General features: G+C 37.0%; 1 protein-coding gene across 1 annotated transcript in view; it reads left to right on the top strand.

Annotated features, from left to right (window-relative positions):
- NPAS3 (neuronal PAS domain protein 3) overlaps nucleotides 1-12,859 on the top strand; it is a 741,990-nt gene that overhangs the window by 52,421 nt on the left and 676,710 nt on the right. The gene's annotated exons all lie outside the window — the stretch shown is intronic.

The raw sequence follows: 12,859 nt of genomic DNA on the forward strand, positions 1-12,859 counted from the left end.
TATATACTACTTCTCTGCAATTATAAATGAATAGTTAGTAGCCTAACTGTGAATTAGTTTTCAGGAATTGTATGCAAATTTTCATCAAGTAAGGACGTGGGTGTATGGCTCTTTGTGGAAACTGTCGATATCAGCTCCAGGTCACCCCAAGGGTGGTCACTGAAAGTTGTACTCTGTTCTTCAAGGTTTTCAATGGAAATGAGATGCATATTTAGCCCAAAAAAAGAAGTAAACTTCATGATTTCTTTGAAAGGGGTTTTTTTTTGTTTTTTTTTTTTTAAAGCCCTTGATTTGTTATCTTTCTCGCTGTGTTTTCCAGTAGCGGGTCATGGGGCATAATTGGCTATTGCTTCCCTCGTGAGCTTCACAGGCAGTTGTGCTGACAGCTCTTGAGTTGCCTCTGGGTCTGTCATATAGTAAAGCTGCTGATGGGCTCTCTGCGTTGCTTACCAAGCTGCTGTGGATTTAACTGTGCCTCCTTCTGAGCTGTGATCTACAATTGAATTCCCTTATTTAACTGAAATAGACCAAGATTTTGTGACTTCTGTGCTTCCTTCATCAGTGAATGTGAAAGCATAAGATCTTGCTAGATACACCATTAGTACTCTGTGGTGTTCCCCAACTTTATATATCAGAAGGAATTTGCAGAAAGAAATAAGGGGTGGGGGGAATTTTTAATATTGTTAATATTTCTAAATGGAAGGAAATTAATTGTTTCGCAGTGATTCTCAACAGGGTGCTGCAACATCCTGGGGTATCTTGAGGGTATAACACACTGTTAGGTATATAAGCATGATTCATATGATAAACCCAGAGATAGAAAATAGGAATCTGTAGTGTCAAAAGCATCCTGATTTATTTTGGTCTTTCTGAGTTCTTTGCAACAGAAAAATTGTTCTAATATTTTTCTGTTATCAAAAAATGAGGGAAAATGAAGAACTAACATTTTCTGAGGGGTGTCTCAAACCTAAAACAGTTAAGAACCACTCATTTGGACATGCAGGACATGAAATAAATTAATAAACATTAACACAATTTTACAGCTAAAGAATAGTAACATTGTTTGTTCATACAATACAGGAAATGTTAGCATAAGAGTGATATTGTATCTGTGATGGCCCAGATACTATATAGTTGGTCCCATAAAAGGTATCACCCTAAGAAATCCTTGCCTCTCGCTTGATACAGGAAAATTATTTACATATACATATTAAGTGAGTGAGGAGATAATTGGTTTTCAAAAGTGGCTCCTTTTCTGCTGCTAGAAAGTTCTTAAGTTAATTTTGTGGTATGTAGGAATATAAGAATCTTGAAAAAACAGTGCTTTGAAATAGCTATTAGTGTGCTTACTGTCCTGTGGTGGTAACATTTTTATTTATTTATTTAAGAGGTGCTTATAAGTGTATCACATACACAACAAAGCTATTGAATCACCAGATGTAGTCTCTGAATTTTCTTTTAAGGAGAAAATACGTTTAAAAACTGCTGTGACAAATCAATATAAAAATAGATCTAAAATTACAAGTACAAATAGAATGTTGTTCTTGACTGGTTTGCTTATATTGAAACTATATTATTTTATGTGAAGTATGTGTAATAGAGCATTAGATTTGAAAACTCTGTGTTGAATATTACTTCTGACAGCCTTTTTTAGGGTCACTAAAATTCCAATAATTCAGTACAGAATTGAAGTCGATTCCAGAGAAAAATTTAATATAGTCTGCTTGCCTGCCAGCTTCAACATAGTTCCTGAGTATTGAAATGGTTTGACACATTGAAATATAAAGTGCATTTGTCATATCTATTGGTGGAGTATTTTATATGATCGCATCTAACAAAACTCAAGTTAAAGTAAAACTCGTATTCTGTTCATATTCTGTCCGTTCCATCTTTATTTTTGTTTCTTCTTTAAAAAATTCTGATCTGACTCAGAGGAAATGAATCAGCCCAAATAATAATAAAAAAAAAATTAAAGAAATGAATTGTCTGGAAATATCATACAGGTTCCAACTAATTTGAGGATCTGTATGGCATATATTTATGCATACATATATTATTTGTTTTATTTTTGGTACTTTTAAATGGTGTATGGCTTTGTTATGGTGATATATGGTCTTTTTCCAGTGATACATATTTATTTACACAAATAGAATCAAGTAATACTCCCTTTTATTCTAATGGGGCGGTGATTTAGTCTACAAACTTCCTGAACAGAGATTAGACTGCAGTTTTTTGCTACAATATTATAATTTATGAAAGTAAATGAATCTTTTCTTTACTTTGATTAAAACATTGGGGAATATGTATAATTTTACTGATCAGAGGCAAACAAGAGAATAAAAAAAATGTGAAAATGTTCTACGCTGCATACTTCTGCACTTGCTAGGAGTTTGCAGAAGCTATTCTGTAACATAAAGCTTGAACCAGCTTCAGTGGACTTTGGTTTAGGCCCATGGTGCAAAGAATTTGAGGCAAAGAAAAGGAGGCCAAGATAGAGATAAAGAATGATCACTTCACAATATACAATTGGGAATAGAAGATACCTACAGCCTACTTAATACTGATGTCTTTCTTCCATTTTTCCATTCTAGTATGCTGGCCATGGGAGATAGTGTGTAGATGTAACTTCAGAGAACAAAGTTAGTAGCAACTTGACCATGGAGGTGAGGCCTGGTTCAACCTCACAGATTCAGAGAATCCCTGAAAATAGACTTCATTTTTATTCCTGATCCTTCAGCTACCCGTTGCAGGAAGCAGAGGTCTCTGCCCTGCTATAAAAGTCATAAATTCATCCCACATGAGTGAAAGGAATAGAAAAAGAGTATATCTGAGTTTCACACTGTGGGCAGGTGTGGTCTTTGGGCATATTTTTAATGCTTTTTACTTGCTCTTCAGTAGCTTGACACTTTGAGAATAAAAAAAAGTTCAAATTTTATCCTACATAACATAGGATTATTCCCTATATAAAGCTGGATTCTCTTCAGAGAACAAAGTTGGTAGCACTGAGGCAAGGCTTGGGTCAGACTCGTAGATTAAGAGAGTCCCTGGAAACAGCTCAGTAAGATTCTTTGCAGTGAGATTCCCTGCTGACTCCTACATAGTTTTGTGTTTCTCCTACTTGTAGATATTTTTGTACCCTTCAGATTTCCAGTGCTTCTGTTTTATGAACAGTGAAGGACAGAATTACTGTTAAGTGAAAAATGTCCTCTCTCTGTTTTTGAAGGGGAGAAAAAAATCTTTTTGATATACAAGCATATGAACAGTAGTTTGTTTTTTGGTTATATAAAAAATACTATACTAATGACCTAACCCAAACATTTTCCATGTAGTTTTTAAAGAAAGAATATTCTTTCTGAAGAGGAGGCTAAAAATAATGTACATTTCAATGATGTCTTTCTTAACTAAAGCAGAGATAGAGAACTAGTAGCCTGGTTAGCCATTTTAGGGGGCTTATACCAGTGTATTTTATTTTGAATAAAGTCAGTAAGAAGCAAAAAGTTTAATTAGCAACTATTTTTGTCATGATATAGAAGGCATATTGAAAAATAAGCTGTTTATTTTGGAGGAATGGGGAATAAGCAACAATGAAACTTTCAAATAAAAGTTGTTGGACCTTTTTGCTGTAGATTTGAAAATAAGTCCAGAAGGCTGAGCTTAATATAACATGTGGCAGGTGGCCTGCATTTGCCTGGAGAATTCCTCTAGGGCAAGACAGCTCAGCAAACACATAAATCCTTTTTTCTCTGTTATCTAGTAGCACATTTAGTTGCCATGGGAATTTTATTTATGCAGCAGATCCTCTGCAGTTCAGTTTGTGCCTAAAGTTTAACTGTACAGCTGTTACCGTAAATGCTACATGGCAATATTTTCAAAACATAGCACCTTTGAACAAAAAGAACATTTCTTCTGTATTGATTTTTTTCACATTATCAAAACATCTTTTTGATTACAATAAGATATTGTTTGCCACAATCTTCACATGTTCATCTAAGTAGTAGTTCTCTTGCACAGAACTTGTTAATTTAGAGAGAACATATATTAAGCCTATTTTATGTCAGAATTGTACCAGTGAAAATTAAATTTTGGTAAGTTAAAGAAAGCACTTCATACACTGACAGAAGGCTAACTGTTTAAGTAGATAGCTACTAATTGGGATATCGTCCTTGCTTCTGAGCCACCTATTCATAATAAATTCTAACTAAAATAAATAGGATCATCTTATCCTCGTTTTGGTTTTTTTTGAAAACTTCCTAGATTCTCCTTTTGACAACAGTAGAACTAACAAGTTTATTCAGCTCAGCGCTAAGTTCTGATTATTGGATTTACTTTTGTTTAGTCCTGATTTGTATGACAACAAATAAATCACCAATATGTTTTCTTTGCGGGAAACAGCATGGATTTGTCAATGAAAAAGGGATCTGGTGTTTTTAGGAGTGCATAAACTATCCAATACCATCTGTGTCCCAGCCCATTAGGAAAATAAACAAAAGAAAAACTAGTCATTGGTAATTATTTTTTTCCAGTAGAAGTGAAGCACAATATTGAGAAGCCAGAATTGCCTAGAATTTTTTCCATATTAAGTTATCACTTGGAGGTATTTACTTTTCCAGAGAACTGTGGAGGCTTTATCCTACAACACTGTATTGTATTAAGTAAATATGACTGTCATTATAATATAAAATTAAAGTTTCTAAACAAAATATTAGCATTATTTAGAATGCAATTTTTTTGGCACAAAACGTATTTATTTAACATCAGAGTATTCCTTCTGCACCAGCTGTTATTGAACAAATGTCCCTGAAATGAACCAAAACTTCAAGGTAGTTCCTTTTTCTGAATATTAAAACAAATTGCACCATGATTACTAGAATAAATTAAATGCTCTAAGAATTACAAGAAGCTCTTCAACTTTGCCATAGCACTGTTGCCTTGGGTGTCTTCAACTCATTTGCCATTAGGCCTAATCTTGATTCCAGAGAACAAAAAATCAATTTATATCAATTACAATATTTGGCTGCTTTTGCTTTGCTGTTATTTGTGGAATCTGAAGATGTATACCTCTCCTTTGCTTTCTATCAACAGACTTAAAATATTCAATCTTCTTGATATCTGATGGATTCGTCAGGACTATGAATCTTTACAAGGAAAGGGCTTGTGGAGGTTTATCAACAGCTGTCAAATGAAAATTTAAGCTTAAAGATACATAAATAAAATGCTAATATAATAATTAAAACTGTTATGTCACTGTCCCTGGTGACAAGACATTAAGATTCTTAAAAAAAAAACAAAAAACCCAAGAAAAACCTCTCTTTTTCTTCATCAAATGAGGAGGACTGTTGAAACTTGGTGACTTCAAAGGGAATTAATTTACCTTTTATCTGGCATAGTTTATAAAAACAAGATTGACAGCTGACCTGATTAAAGTCTATAAAAACCTTCACAGGGAGAAAATCTTGGGTGCTACAGCCTCTTTAATATAGTAGAGAAAGGCACAACAAGAAACCAGTGGCTGGAAGATGAAGATAGACAAATGATAAATTGGGCACACATTCTTAGCAGTGAGGGTGTTTATGTTTAATCACTTCAGGAAACATGGTGGATCACCTCTTTAGATACCCTCAAAATGAGAATAGATGCCTTTCTGGAAGCATTAGCCAAAAAAAAAATTATTCTCAGTGGAAAGGTTACAGGGTGAAATACTATGACCTGTGATAAACCAGTAGGTTTTAGGCTCCATTGAGTTAGGTCTGAAAAGGACAAGAAAGGATGTAATACAAAAAAGAACATTTGCTTTGTATTCCATAGAGAAAGAAATTTGAAGTCTGTCCACAAAAATGAAGTTCCAGCCCAACTCCCATGACAATTTTGGAAGCCATTTGTGGTCCATTCTTTGCTAAATAAAGGCAGCACTGTTTCTGTTAAGAAGAAGGATTGTATTTTATCTATATGAGTTTACTTTGGAGTTTTCTTTTATATATTAGTGAATGTTAAAATCCTAGTATTTACATGGTTTTGTACAGTTGGAAGAGAGCATAGGATCCCGCGTATGGTAGTTACATGGTACATCATTAGTTTATAGTGACAGAATTTAAGACATGGAGCTGGTTATGTAGCCTATGTTAGCCCAAAGTATAGGGGGAATTCACCTGGGCAGTTAAGACACTAGAGACACACTAAAGCAGATCCTGCTTTTCCAACTCATTATAAATACTTGCATATATTATAGCAATTTCCAGTTTTTCACATTCTAGACCAAATTTAAACCTATAACTTAGAATTTAGAGTGCAGGGATTTATACCCCATCACCATTTTTCTGAGGCAAACCCCAGGTTCTACTAGCAGAGGTGGGCTTTGAGGAATTGGTTACTATCCATTGTTTTTTGTGGGGGAAGACCTAATTAAGTCTTTCATAAATTAGAGTTGCTTGGGGAGATGTTCTGACCTATCCTCTGGCAAGCATAATGCGCTTGGGAAGTGTGCTATGATTCCCAAGACAGCCTGATGCTGCTTCTTGCAAACCATGCCCCTGACAAACCTTCTTCTGTCCCTCAATGTGCCTCCCTGTACAACATCTGGATGGGAATGTAGTGATGTAAATCCCAATGTGCACGGTCTGTGCATTTAAAACCTGTTTCACTAAAAACCAGTTGGGCTTCCAGTCTTTGAAAAGCTAGACAAGGCAATGGAAACCCCAGTAATTGATTTCAGAGCTTGTGTGTCATAGAAGCTAGACATTTTTTGTTGACACAGACTCATAACACTTAGCAGTGAATATTGATGTACAGTAAATTAATAGTGATAAAAGGCTGTTGCTATGCATACTCAAGGTCTACTTTTCAAAATTAAATAACTTTGCATTTTAAAACACAATATTTTGGCAGGAGTATATTAGAAGTGAATAGTGTAAGGGTTGTTTGCAAAATTATTCTTTTTGTGTTCAGTATGTGCATAAAAAATGCAGTAAGCTGTAGTAGGTGAAACCGTCTTCACCTAAAGCTGGTGACTGTTCTTAGTGATTAATCACAGTCAACGACTCTTGTTCCTGACACTGATGGACAATCCAAAGGGTGCTATTATCATTTTAAAAGTGTCTTGAAATAATAATAAATTATCATAAAGCATACTTTATTTTGTGTGGTATGTGAAACAAAATACCCTTCCAAAAAGGTGTGGGGGAAAAGGAAGGTATTACGGTATTTAAAATTTAAATGTTGACATACTCCTGGTGGCTAGCACATTTCTCATAATTTAATTTTGAATTCTCAGTATAAAAGAGGCTTCATTTTTTATATATAATATTTACATCGTGCCTGTATTTCCTCCAACCATGCTAGCAAGCACTGCTGTGAAAGGACATTCATCACTCCTGCTCCATGTACACCAAATACTAAAAAAATATGATGTAGAATTGTTCTGGGTGTCAAGCAAGGGTATCAAGTATGCCAAACAGTAACTGTGTTACATTTTTTCAGTCTTTGGTGCTCCCTGAGTGGGCATGTTAGGGATGGTGCTCCCTGGAAGGGTTGGAAATAGTATAGACATGCTCTTAAAAGTCCTTTTAAAAATGACTGTAATGTATTGGTATGTCATATTTTTTCTTCGGGTACAGCTGTCTGAACTGAAGACATTTTGCATTAGGTAGCCAGCCTGAAAGAATATTAAACTACTGATAATAGGGTCAATCATTCCCCTAAGGCAGAGGAAGCTTCTCATGTCATCCCCTCTAGTAGACCCAAGGAACTCAGTTCTAGGCCCTGGGGAGAATGGAGACCATAAATATTGATCATTACCACCTCTAAACTCAGAGAGGAAAGATTAACTGAGAAAAATGGGAAGGAAACTGTGGGAGTAGTGAATCCCCGAAGTCTTATTGCAGAATTAAAAACTGTTGATTGCAGCAGTTGTAACTGAATTATATTGTTGTCTTTCCTTGCTTTTCCTTTTCTTTTTTTAACTCAACAAGAATGTATGCAAAGCTGATTGTTTCTAGTGTTTAAATGTGTGTATTGCTGACTTTCTTGCAGTTTTTGTGTGCAAGTCTAGATACTATGGTTATTTTCTCTTTATTCTGGTAGTTGGAGGCATGAAACACAGATGTTTAAACATATTTCATCTCCAGCACACAAAGTATTCTTTATAGTTACACTTAGTGCTCTAAGTGAGAAACAAAATACAGGGGGAGTTGTGGGGGAAAGCTGGAGGATTCCAGCTGGGATCTGAGGTAAATAAAACAGAATGTAGGAAGATAGAAATGAGGATTGGAAAAGTTACCTGATTACATGTTTAAATTAATCATACTTTTCCCTTTTTCTACTTTGCCTGCCTTATTTTTTAAGGTTTTTTTTTAACATTTTGTTTCATTTTTGAAATGTGTATTACTTGCTCAAATTAATCTGTATGAAACTTTGTATCGTGTTTTGAAGAAATATTGGAATTTGTTACTTCCGGGGGGGGGGGGGTGGAAGTGTAGAAGCTAAGCTTCTGTGAGCTCTTGCTCACTGTGAGCACTGTCATTAATCTGTTTTCTGGTTTGAGCAGGTGGAAAGATCCCTTGATGCTATAGTTAGCGTGAAAGATTTGGAGTAGGTCCTTACTGGACTGCTCAGAGCCAAAAACTGCATGCTGTTCTTAGAGCTCTCTGCCAGTTTTCTTCAATTTGCCATTTCAACCTACTTGTCTTTCTCAACAACTACCTTTTATCCTATGGTCCAGGACTTGCTCTTGTACTTCAGATGCTAGAGGCCTGTTTTACATGCCTTCACCTTCTCAATTTCTACCAGATATTCTGATGTAATATTAAGGTCCTTCCATTTTTAAGGGTATTTATTCCAACAATTTGCTACCTAGAGAGTCAGAATTCTTATGCTTTAACAAAAAAACAGTTTTATGACGGAAAAGATGATAAACATTTAAGAGCCATTCTTGCCACTAAAAATGTCCTGATCACACTTTAGAAAGACATTTAATACTGAATATGGTACAAAGTTACCATTTACCTTTCATAGTAAACACTGCTGAAAAGTACAAATTTCAAAGGTCTGTCCAACTTAATTGTACTTTGTAATAACATGGAAGAAAAATGGTAATTATGCACCAGAATTCTGGGAACACACTTAGGCAACTTAAACCTTGATTTACTAATACATTTCTCCACTTTCAGCGTAACATCTTTTATGGTCTTCCACCATTTACTGTCTTTTTAAAGGCGCCTATCTATCATTTCTGCAGTTCAGCAAAGTCACCCCTGCCACATTACCAATCTTTTTGGCAAGGTTTCTTATTTTTAGCTGATGTGCTATAACACTTTTTTTTGTAAGATCACTCGTGTTCTTTATATTTTCTCACTGTTGGTAACATGCTGCAGGAGTTTGAGCAAGAAGCCAAACTTGCTTTGAGGGTGTGGTATAAAAGACCATGAAGCTTGTATATTATTTAAAGACCAAATGCTTTTAGGAATGTATAGAATGCTGTATGCAACAGGGTAGAATTCCAAGGAGGTTATGGTGCACACTAGTGCTTGAGAAATGTGTGAGGATGTATTTGTGTACACTGTTAATATAAGTTTCTTCTAGATATTTCTTAATTTTTATATGTATAGAAAAGGACAATAATGTCAGGTGTATCCTTAATTATGTAAATAGTTTAAAAGATATTTAAGATTCTAGTCAATGTAATTCCTGCGCCCACTACTTGGATTGCTGTTCAGTAGCAATGGGTATGTCTGGATCTCCTTTTGGGGACAAACAGAAGGCTTTCCTGAACTATTCCTATCCATATAGGTATTATCTTGGTGCAGCAGCTTGTGGAAAGCACAGGAGAGACAAGTTGTGGGCAAACTCTTTCTTAATAGAACAGAAACAGGAAACCCAGATAGGTCCCGTGTATGTTTCATATCCACTACTCGTATTTGCTTCCGTGCTCCACTATAATAATGGATATTGGAGACAAGAAGTGGAATGAAGAAGCATTGGCTGAGATTTCCTCTACTACACTGTGCAGCATGAGTTAAGGGAGTGTCGGCATGGATGGCAGGAAAGCAAGCTAGACTTTGGCTCCTAATGATCAAGAAAGCTTCTGGGAATGGGCTAGACTGCAGGCTGTGGGTCTGGTACAGCATTTTTTCATGTGGATGGTCAGTGAGTCTAGATTTAATGACAGGTCTAGGACTGCCCTAGGTAGCAGTATCAACATGCTAAATAGTACAGAAAAGTTGTTGTATGTGATAAAATGATATCTGTGTGTACATATTGATCTACATTTTCTTTTCTGTACAAAAAAAATGGGTCTGGAGGCCCTGCATTTCTGTCATTAGTGTCCTGAGAAACTCACTGTATTTTCTTTGTTCAAGAAGTATTTACCATGGATCCCAGAAATATAACATCAAAAAGGTATCAATCACTTTTAAGATCATCTTTATTTGAATATACAAGTTCAGTTTCAAGAGAGTGCTGACAATCATACATATATGCCATACATGTCATATATACACTTGGAGTTAAATCTTAGTATGAAGATGCCATGCTTTCTACTGTATACTTTATACCACATTTTCACTTTACCATAAGAGATTCTTGAGGACCTTAAAAACATTTAAATGTAATTGTAATTGTTCTTTAAACAACTAATGAATGGTCCAAATTGCAGGACCTGGCTCTCAAGGGGGAACTTTACTTGTCAGGGTATCTAGTAGGAGAGAAACACAGCAGTACACGAACAGGCCAGCAAATTGTTGTAGTGTGTTGGAGATAACTTTTTGATACACATGGCAGAGAGGCCAACTAGGGGAGAAGTTCTTTTCAATATGCTGCCTGCAAACAGGGAGGAATTGTTTGAGAAGGTGGAGGTGGAATGTAACTTGAGTGACAGTCGCTGCAAAATGATAAGAGTTCAAGATCCTAAAGGGAGGAGTAAAGGAAAATAAGGCTGCTGGACTTCAGAAAACAGACTTTAACAAACTCAGGGATCTGATGGGCAGAATCCCTTGGGGAACAAATCTGAGAGAAAAAGGAGTTCAGGAGAGCTGGTTGTACTTCAAGGAAGCCCTTTAAGGGTATAGAAGCAAGCTATCCTGATGCAACAGAAGAATAAGTACAACAGGAGACCAGTGTTGCTAGAAAGAAATCTCTTCCATGAGTTGAAACTGAATAAGGAATCCCACAAAAAGTGGAAATTTGGTCTTAGTACTACGAAAGAACATAAGCATATCACACAGGCATGAAGGAAGAAAATTAGGAAAAACCAGGCACAGTTCAAGATACAGGTGTTAAAGGACATAAAAGGCAATAACACAGGATTGTATGTCAAGAGGAAGGTCAAAGAAACCATAGGTTGCTCATAGAATGCAGAAGTCAATCTAGGTATGGATGATGCAGAGAAGGCTGATGCATTTAATGCATTTTTACTTCAGTCTTTACAAATAGGGGAAGCTACCAGATGTTGAGCAGCAAAGATAGGGAAGTATGGCAGAACAGATTAGGTATTATAAAAGTTAGATGCTTTCAAATTGATGGGGCTGGATGAGATGCACCCTAAAATCCTGAAGGAACAGGCTGAGGTCATTTCAGAGCCATCAGCAATTTGTGCATGACAACAGTTTGGGTGGTGTAGGAGACCCTCTGGAGGATAGAGCTAAGATCTAGAAAGACATGGATGTACTGGAAAAATGGTCTGTAATCAGCCAGATAAAATTTAACCAGGACATGTGCAAAGTCCCTCACTTGGGATAGAATAATTGCAAGAACAAATATAGCCTGGGAATGCATGGCTAGGCTGTAATACTGCAGAGGAAGGACAGGAGTTTACAGTAGACAGTGAGCCAGATATGAGCCAACAGTGTGGTCTTTTGGGGCAGGGGAGGGCTAGTAGCATCTGGGTTGTATTACAGGAACGTCTTCTGCAAATCAGGAAAGCGATTCCTCTGCTCTGTTTGGCACTGTGAAGCCACACCTGGAATACTGTGTCCATTTTTGGGTCCCACACTTAAAGAAGGATGTGGACAGATTGGAGAGGGACTAGCACAGAGCAACAAAATACCTGAAGAGCGATTAAAGATAAAATGGAGATGGGCTTTTCTCTGTAGCTGTAGGGAAGCAGGAGCAGCAAGACTGTTTGTTTGTTTTGTGATGGGGTGATAAATGCTGCTAACAGAGCTGATAAATACTCTGTTATCAAGGAGGAAGAGAGCCCCTTCCTAATCCTGCCGAGGCCTGGCCTGCCCCCCTCAGCTCAGCCCTGTGAAGGGAAGGGAGGGCTGCTTTCATGCCCTCCCAGCTTCTGGCCTGAGCCACTGCAGGCATGTGTCTCCATTTCCTAAGTGTCTGTACACTTGCAAATTGGTTCAGTCTAGGCAAGTTAGACTAACCTGCAAAGATTGAATCAATTCAGGCTCAGGCTTTTTGAATGTCTGTTTCTAGCCAATGAGAGGGCCTCAGACCCTCTTGGCTTACCCGCACCTTGCTCCCATCCTGCCTCTTCTGTGGACCCTCATTCTGCCTTGCCTTCAGCTTTGCTCCACCCTGCCTTCATCCTTGAACACCCTGACCTCACTTTTGCCTACCTGATCCTTGGTAGATTCCTCAGCTCTGACCTGACCTCAACAATGGACTAGCTTCATCTCTTGGTATAAACTCTTGAATTTGGACAGACTCTCTGGCTGGTACTGACTCTTAGGCTGGCTACCTGACCTACAGTATTATAAAAATTTCTATTCTGAGACTTGACTCCCCTCCCATGTCTGGATCATACTTGTGGCAAAACCTTCTCTACTTGGGTACAGCTACATTTTCTCTTCAGCTACCAATAAGATCTGCAGTGCAGAGCACTTCCAAAGTAGATAGAGGCACTGATGTTCCATATTTA

The sequence above is a fragment of the Crocodylus porosus genome, unplaced genomic scaffold (assembly GCF_001723895.1).
Source record: "Crocodylus porosus isolate Cpor-Errol unplaced genomic scaffold, CroPor_comp1, whole genome shotgun sequence".
NCBI classification, from domain to species: Eukaryota; Metazoa; Chordata; order Crocodylia; family Crocodylidae; genus Crocodylus; species Crocodylus porosus.